Source organism: Chrysochloris asiatica, unplaced genomic scaffold (assembly GCF_000296735.1).
Source record: "Chrysochloris asiatica unplaced genomic scaffold, ChrAsi1.0 scaffold00001, whole genome shotgun sequence".
Taxonomy (NCBI): Eukaryota; Metazoa; Chordata; class Mammalia; order Afrosoricida; family Chrysochloridae; genus Chrysochloris; species Chrysochloris asiatica.
The window spans coordinates 56,951,371-56,961,065 of record NW_006408519.1 but is presented as its reverse complement, the minus strand read 5'-3'; the positions used below and the strand labels follow the sequence as shown (position 1 = coordinate 56,961,065).

The following is a 9,695-nucleotide window of genomic DNA, read 5'->3' as shown; positions in this document are numbered from 1 at the left end:
TTTTCCATTTGCTTTTTTTTTTTTTTTTTAATTAAAAAAATAATAATAACCCTTAAGGAATTCACAGTCAATTGCCTGCCTCATTCTGATGTCATCTATGATGAGTGACATTCATCTTCAAGGCTTAGTCTTCCACACAGTGTAAAATACCCACAATTCCAAGTATGAAGGGACACAGATGATCTCCTTGGAGAAATCCACAGGACAATACAGGCCCCCAAGCTGTTCTTCGTAGAGCGACAAGGCTTCTGTCAAATTGACACAGTTCCCCTGTGTAAAATATTTCCCATCCTGTTTCAATACTTTCATTGAAAGGTCAAGAATCAGTCTGAGAAACTCCCATGTGGAATCTTCCTCTGGAGACGTAGAGATGGGGACAGCTGTCAAATCATTAATTACATAATCAAATTTCCTCCCTTCTTTGGTGTACCTCTTCAGTACTGGAATGCAGTCTTCTATTAGAACCTGATAGCATTCTCCTTTAAAGACTTCGCCACATGTTTTTCACATGTATTTCTTACATCCATCAATCACCATTTGGTCAATCTATACCATAGTGACCATCTTTGGTTTCAGTTTGACTATTTCACATAATATGCCCCCATCTCCACCTCCTAGAATCAATCAGTACGTTTTTGCTAGTGTAATCTTCTTTTCCACTACCCATGATGGCCCGGGTATATGCCAGATCACTCTCTGACAAATTGACATCCCCACTGAGGATGAGAATATTTCCAAATTGCTTCGAGTGTAGAATTTTAATGTTCTGGTAAGGTGAATCTTCATCATATACCACTTCATTCATGTCATACTCCACCAAGTGTCCATCAGCAGTGGGCCAATATCTGTCAATGGTCCCTCCTCGAACTATAGGTGGTAAGCGCTTCACTCTTGTACTATCCTGACTCAGTTCTTTCATTCTTTCTTCCACTTTGTTCAAAAGACTGTCCATTTCTTTGTTGCCTCGCACATCATTGTCGTAACTCTGAAGATCCAGCAACATGGGGGTAAATTCTCAAATTGGCAAAGCTGCCGTTTTTGTGGGTGTAGGTTGCTAAGTAGCCATGGTCCTGCCAGGTATGCACCGACTCCGTCATTCCCTGCTCCTGGGAAATAGACTGGAGGCCTTTCAGAATGGTCTTGCCATCAGCTTTGGTGCTGAGCCTGAAGTCCAAGGTGCTATGCTGTGCTGCTGCATAGTGCGGCGAGGCCCTGGGCCATGCCTGGGAGGCGGCGGCAGGAGACTATCCTGGAATGTTTTGATTACACCATTGTATTTGATTGACAGTTTTGCTGGATAGAAGATTCTTGGTTGGCAGTTTTTTTGTTTTTGTTTTTTCTTTTAGGATTTTATATATATATATCCCCATTGCCTTCTTGCCTGCATGGTTTCTGATGGGAAGTCAGAGCTTAATCTGATTTGCTTGCCTTTGTAGGTAACTCTTCTCTTTTCCCTCGCTGCTTTTAGGATTCTCTCCTTGTCTTTGATTTTGGAGGGCTTGATTATGATATTTTTTGGTAAGTTTCTTTTGAGGTCTAGCCTTCCTGGGGTTCATTCAGCTTCTTGAACATAAATCTTATTATCCTTCAAGATGCTAGGGGAATTTTCTTACAGTAGTTCCTCAACTAGCTCATCTGTGGACTTCTGTGATTCTTCCTGTTCTCGAATGCCAATAATTCTTAAGTTATTCCTCTTCATGTTATCCAGCATGAATCAGAAATTCTTCAGATGTTTTAATCCTTTTTTCTGATTGCTCTTCTATCTTAGCAGTTTTGAGAGATTTGTCATCTTCCATCTTGCTGGTTCTGGCTTCCATCTCTTCCATTCTACTTCTTTGCCATTTCAGTGTATTGTCCATTTCTGATATTTTATTTGTAATCATCTGGACCTCTTTTTGCAGGTTTTGAATTGTTTCCAATGCTGTATCAATCTTGTTTGATTGATCCTGTAGCACTTTCCTGACTTCTTCCTTATTTTCCTTCACCCCTTATCAGAGCATTTGAATTTGTTTTCATGTCATTCTTATGAAGTCCTTCTCAAGCAGATCCAAAGCGTGCTCTTCTACCTGAAAGTCTGTGCCTTCCTTCAGCTCATTTGCCTCAGTTACTCTTTTCTGGTTTTGGACATGTTTTGAGATCTTTTGTGTGTTCTTTTGGACATTTTTAGTAGTTATGTGGGTTTTTAATAATTAAATGGATGTATGTTTCTGTGTTGTTCAGCTTACTGAGTATCTCCTGGTGGATATTATCTTGTTTTCATGTGTAATGCCTAGCAGCTGGTATTGGCTCTTGTCCAGACGGTGGCCTACTAAAGGGTATGCTTGTAGTTTGGCTATATGAGCATAATTGCTGTCTCTTCTTGGGTGAGGTGGGGGAGAAATCTCCCACCCCCAGGAAAAGAGTGAGACCAAAAGGACCAAAGACAGAAACAATATAAAGGCAGAGACAAAAGCCACAAATCAAAAACAAAAATAAAACTGTAGTCAACTCCCCAGTAAGTAGCCTTTGCTGTTCAGGTAGGGATAAAGTGTTCCACTCAGGTGAACTTTAGGGCTGGATCCCAGAGGCAGATGTCATTAGAAGCAGCCTGTAGGACTAATGGGGCTCTCAGGAACCACCTCTCTGTGCCATGGGAACACTGTGGGCACAATGCTGGACACTTTTGAGGGTGTACTCCCCCTGCCCCCAGCCCCTGCCTGAAGGCATCCAGGATTGGCAGTGAAGGTGAGATGGGAAGAAGAGGAAAGATAAATGAAAAATGAAAAACCGGTCATACGTCTCCCTCCAGACACAGCTCTGCATTTTCTAGCATTGTGTCACTGCCTCCACTTGGCTGTGACCCCACCCTCTATTCTCAGTCCAGGCCATCTGTATTGATTCAGAAATTGCCGAATTTTGATTCCACAGTTAGATTTCTTCACAGGTGGGTGCGGGAAACTGGTGCCTGGAGCCTTATACAAGATCCAAAACTCTGCTGTTTCCCATGAAAACTCCTTCTATATTTTTTCCACACTTCCACCGAGGAGCTTTTCCTACCTGTCTCTGCTTCACCTGCCCCCAAACCAGAAGCCAACAAAAGTGTTTTTGTCAGTTTGTTATTGTTGCTGCTGTAAGTGCCATCAAGTCATTTCTGACCCACAGCAGCCCTGTATAGGGTTTCTGAGAAGTGGCTGATGTGATTAAACCACCAACCTTATGGATCAAACTGACTTTGCAGTCCAGCACATTAACCACAGTGCCACAAATAAGAAGCGTCTGTCTGGGTGTTGTAAGAAATGGACTCTAATCTCAACTTTGTTACTGATGAGCTAGGCATCAATGGACAAATTGCACTAATAGATCATCAAATTCAGTTTCCTCAATTATAACGGGAGGTTGTTAGACCAGATGACCCCTAAAGATTCATTTAACATTAAGAATTTATGTTTCAAAGTTTATTTTTCTTCCTCAAAAAATATGATCTTTATGACATTAATTTTATTTATTGTTGTTGTTGCTAAATGCTGTTGAGTCAGTTCCGACCCATAAGTCAGAAACCTGTATAGGGTTTCTGAGAAGCATCTGGTGAGCTTGAACTGCCGACCGTGCAGTTCAAATGGCTTTGCAGTCTGGTGCATTAACTCACAGTGCCACACCAGGATTATATTCATGAGTATTCATTACTTTACCTTATTAACATATTTTAATTAAAAAGTTGTGTTCTGTGAGTTAGGAAGTATAAGGTGATTTATAGGAATTTAAAATAGTTGGAGCAATTAGAAGTTTTTTAAAAAAAACATTGTAAACATTGGTGTGGTGCTATAGCATAATCACTAGATTAACCCTCTACTTTACCTTAGATTATATCATTTTTAGGAATGTATGAGCTTTCTTACACAAAATTGAATTAATTATTCTATTCTGCTAGAATATGCAGTTTTTGAAACTCTTGATGGAATATGGAACATATAAGAACTCACATGTATTTCCTCTTCAAAAGATCTGCCCCAGTCATTAGGTTTCATGTACTTGTGTTGTTACGTGACATCAAGTCGCAGTGACCCTGTATAGGGTTTCTGAGGAGTGACTGGTGGGTTTGAACTGCTGACCTTGTGATTAGCAATCCAGTGTGTATCCTATAGCGCCACACCAGGACGCAATACTACGTATTAACGCTGCTTTCAAATGTTATATTTTGACATTGCTACAATCACATTTTTCTTCATTTGAATGAGTGCAAAGAAATTTATATTTTTGTTATGTAATTATCTCTATCTTTTTAATATAAATCTTGTACTGATAGATCTGGGATATGTCAATAAGTCCAACAGAATTTTAAAAAGTTCACCCCACATTTTTCATGACCCCAATCGTCAATTTTCACCAGTTCTTCTCTCAGGGGCTCCTCTCTCTCATTTTCATAATTCACCCTCGTCCAATGATCTTTCAACCTGATTTTCTCTCAAATTTCCTCCAAATGTAATCTGTTCAAGTATCTACAGATCATCTTGAATGTGACCTTGACTTGTATTCAACCAGTTCATTTTTCATGATTAAACCAAATGGATTTGCATATTTTGTAGGTTAAAAACAAACAAAACACAGTTGAATGCCAGCAATCGATATTCATATTTCAAACTCACAAGCTTATGAAAGCTAAAATCTAAAGAGTTTAAATTACTTGGCCAAAAGTCACATACTGAAGGAGTCAAAGTGAGATACCAGATTTTTCAGTCTTGCTATTTATTATCTTTCACCATGCTGCTTCAAACATTTATTGCTTGCCTTATTCCCAAAGGCATTGAGTGTGGAACTCCAGGTAAGCAACCACCTACTCCACCTGATAAAAACATGTGTTTTAGTCTATGCTGTAGTGATACAAAACAGATTTCCTAAGGTATTAGTACAACAGAAGATACAGTAAAAGTGCTTCTCTGTTCCTTAGTCCCAGTGGGCAGTGTAGTAAAGAGCTGCTATTTCCCAGCACCTCCCCCTTCAAATATCTTCAAGAGGTAAATTTTTTAAATGGTGACTTTGTATCTCCCACAGTATAATGTTTCACAAAGGTTTGTTGAATTGAATATAATGGAATTGAGTGAAATGTGAAACCCCCATTCCTATGGATTTTTGTCAAACATATGCTGTCTGCTTGTATTTCTCTATTCTCAAAGTCTCAAGTTTCTATCTTCACCATTCTTGCATGTTATTTTACTGCTGTCACAAATTTAGTGCTAGAAGTATTTCTGGTTCATAAGGTTATAGTTCAAAATTAACATTAATAAATGTAAGAGGTTACTTATTTTGTAATGTTTCTTTCTAGAATAAAAAAATCATGAAAATGAAAATAAATGCTATATAAATTAAATGTACCCCTGACAAGACATTATGAAATCCTATTCTCTGATAAAGAAAGGGTCATTAAATCTTTTAGGCTTGCCTCATTCAAATCAATTGTTTCAAATGAACTAAAGTAAAGAAAGTCACTGAAATAAACTATAAATGTGACTATGCAAGACTGACTTTACCAGATCAATTTCTGTACATGTTACAAGGTAATTATTTTGGTAAATTAGTTATTATTGAATAGTTTCATAATACTCTTACTCAAAACTTCAGTGTTAGACATTTTCTATTTTGTTTATAAGTTTTGTATGTTTCGTCAAATAGGTTTATTTTATATTCAGAAGAAGGTTCTATGTCAAATTATAAAATATCTGTACCAGATCTTTCAACATCTTTCAAATAGATCTACCAAAAGATCAATATATTTTACGATTGGTTTTAATTTTTTTTTATTTTAATTTAAAATGCCTATATATATGGAGCTCTGGTAGTGAAGTGGTTACGAATCGGGCTGCGAACCTCACTGTCAGCAGTTGGAAACTACCAGCTGTTCCGCGGGAGAAAGATGAGGCTTTCTGCTCCTGTAAAGATTTACAGCCTCGGAAATCCTGTACAGGGTCGCTATGAGTCAGAACCGACTTCACGGCACATAACAACAACAACATATCTATACCTACATCTATCTATCTATTTATCTGTCTATGCAGTAATGTTTATTATAATTGTCTGCATTAAACGTTAAATGTTAACTTATCTAGTATATTCTGTGTACTAGATAATTAGTACAATTCCCACAAAGAAATGGTATTAACTAAGGATGATTGTAAATTACTAATCTGACCAGAAAAATAAAAGTTAAGAGAAATCTTTTAATGTGAAAATCAGCAATAGAAATATAGAACATAACTATTTGATGTAACCTAACCTGGAGTTCTGGTGTGGTGTTGTGGGTTAATGCGCCAGACTGCAAAGCTATTTGAACTGCAAGGTCTGCAGTTCAAGCTCACCAGTCACTCCCTGGAAACCCTATGCAGGGTCGCTATGGGTCGGAACCGATTTGACGGCACTTAGCAACAACAACAACAAAAGATAGTCCTAGAGAAAACATAAACAATCCCATGATAATTATGTGTAATATTAATTGAAGGCATATATGAGCATATCAGCAACTGAAATTATGTATGTCCTCAATACCCACTGAAAATATTCAGGTGTGCAAATTGAAAACTTCAAATGTCTATGGCTCCCCAAATTTTCTTTCCTTCAACACTTTCAGTAAATTTAATGATGCAAGTGCAACCTACATAGATAGCTTAAAGATGTGGCAGTCACCAAACTACATATCTTAAAAGATGAGCTTAGTCCCTTAAACAAATAATAATGCAGACCATGCAGACCCGGTCAGGAGTTCAAGTCCCTGTGGGCCCAAGCGTTGCTGACCGTCCAAACCATAGGCTCTGAGGATCAGACTTTAGCCACCTAGCAGACATAGCAAAATGTCCCTTATCTGATTATTCAGTTATGCTGGTTAGTAATTCCATACAGGAGCCTTGGATACCCACAGATAAATGTAAAAACCTTCCCTAAAAGCCGAGACTGTAAATTCCAAAAAGGCAAAGTTTTTAACCCCCAAAAAAGCAATAGAGGATATAGAGAAACTCTGTTAACTGATGGTATGTGGAGGGGATTATAATCAATGTAATGAAACAAGGTATATGAATGTTTGAATGTGAAACCGATGATGTGCCCTGAAAACTTTCACTCAATCCACAATAAAAACCTTAAAAAAAAAAAAAAAAAGATGAGCTGAGCTTAGGATGTTTTATGTTCCTTTTATGATATGTCAAATATTTCAAACAAACACGAAACAAAACTTTATAGATGCATCCATCAGTTGGTCATGGTTTACAATTTGATGGTGGTGTTTTAATTGATTTACCTTTCCTCCTTTTTTCATCTTTTTATTTCCCCTCCTGAACAGAGTCCAACACCATCCTTATGATGTGACAGTCAGGTGCTTTCTGCAGCACTCACCCTTTGTTCTTTAGGAGGGGATGCATTCACCACACTGATACTGAGCTTTTAATGATTTGAAAAATGTGGGTGTTCTTCAAGGGCTACTGATCTAGATGCCTTCATTGCTAGAAATAGATCAAGAGAGGCATTCTCCAAAAATCTACAGTCATATCACAAAGAATACCAAGAAGATGAAAAGGTTTTACTTTTTAATTATACTTTGACCACTAGGCAAAACCTGTGTCCTTAATAATTGGTATAATTATTAGGGAAAATAGCTATATGAGCATATCAGATTCAATAACTCATTCTTCTGAAAAATGGGAAAAGGAGCACAGTTCTTCAAATCAAATAGTAAATCTTATTAATACTAGTTTCATTAATAGATTTCACAATTAATTCATCTATAGTAATCTCATGGTCAGCAGTTTGAAACTACCAGCAGTTCTGTGTGAGAAGGATGAAACTTTCTGCTCCCATAAAGATTTACAGCCTCGGAAACCCAATACAAGGTCACTATGAATCAGAACTGACTCCACAGCACATAACTACCACCACCACCATAGCACTATAGTTCTAATTACAGACATTTGCTTCTGTTAAGACCTCAGGATTTTATAAAAGGAAGCCAACATGCTTATTTGGATAGTAGTTGCATCAACTTAAAAAAGGATGAAATGAATTAACAAGTGAGTATGGGAGAATTCTGCAAATATTCATCTTAAGTGTAAATGCCCCACATTTATTATAAACGGACTTTGAGGAAATCAGTTTTGAGGAAAGTAGTAATTTAACATCTTTATTTCTTGCAATAATATAAATGAGGGCAAAGCATGAAATAATCAAGTGTACCAATTCCACATATTAGGGTCATGGTCAAAAAGTGAGACAGGAAGTTTAACTGTAGTAACTTGATTTTTACTAAATGCCTTCACAAATAGTCTAGCTTTAAGAAGAATACATTCTACCAGAAAACATAAGCAGAATTTTTTTTTTATTTTCATTGCCCATTCTCACATTCTCTTATATCCAGTTACTCATTTTTGCCATATGCAAACCCAGATAAAATTACTCAATATTCTACCTAACGGGCAAAAGTCACCCCTCCTTGTTTTGAGCACTGAAGCTAATACCCAGTTTCTATATCAAGATTCCATTATCTATAAAATAAAAAGAATGAAGTATGTACTGTATAAAAGAGAATTATGGAATTGTGAAATTGGCTCACATTTTAAAAATGTTTGGTCATATCTGGGGAAAAAAAAAAGAAAACAAAAGTAAGCACAAATGATAATTAATGACAGGGAAAAAAATCAATGGGGTTTGAAGAACTGGGAATTATTTGTGGATCATGGATCAAGTCACCTGCCAGATGTAAAAGCTGTTACAAATTAACTGAAGGGGAACCAGAAGTTGAAGAGGAGACAGGAACATCACAAAGAGCTTTAGTCACAGTTCAATATTTATAGTTTTTTTTTTTAGGCAGGGTGAGATTAGTCAAACTTGTTTAAATTGGATTCAAAGTGATACCATGTGGTCTAGATTCTGGATTGACAAAACCTTAACACTATTATACTAAAATAACTGTCCTTAAAATAAGCAGCACATTGCTTTTTATGTGCTGCTGAAATTTATACAACATGAAGGTAATCTTTGAAAAAGTAAAATTAAAGATGAAAGTAAAGATCCTAAAAATCGATTAACTGATCAAATTGTATATCCTTTTTAAATGTTTCTTATTGATAGCTACCTATTACTGACAGAAAAACCCAAGAAAGGAAAGATTTTGAAATCAAAATATCATAAAATTAAGTTTAGGATCATTGACTAGAATACTTACATGGTAATATACTTCACAATTAACTCTTTTATAAATTCAATCTGCTTTAATACAAATTAAGGAAGTATTTTTATGTTGTACTAGCCGTAGAAAATAGAACAATAAAAATAATTAACTTTGATAGTATGTATTTTTATTTCTTGAATACTTTTAAAAAATCTATCATTGTAAGTACAGTCAATAAGTTGTCCACCTGTACATTGTTGAATTGGCAAAAATCATGTTATAGACATATTTTCAACAACAAAATGAAAAGAGTAATTGCTGAGGCTGTAATTATGTACAACCAAACATTTCATGAGATTTGGTTACAAAGTTTGAAAGTTTAGGGTCATGGCTTCATAACTCATCCCACTTAAATTGACCTAATAATGTATTTAAAGCTTCTACTTTCAAGATGCCCTGGTGGTACAGTGCTTAAAGCAATCAGCTGCTAACTGAAAGGTTATTGTTTGGAATTTTGTTGTTGCTAAGTGCCATCGAATGGATTCCAACTCATTGTGAACCTGTATACAAC

The 9,695-nt window shown here is 36.5% G+C and overlaps 1 pseudogene; it reads right to left on the bottom strand.

The window, feature by feature from the left end:
• Positions 1 to 117: 117 nt before the first annotated feature.
• The window catches only part of LOC102837732, a 31,976-nt pseudogene continuing 22,398 nt past the window's right edge, over positions 118 to 9,695 (bottom strand).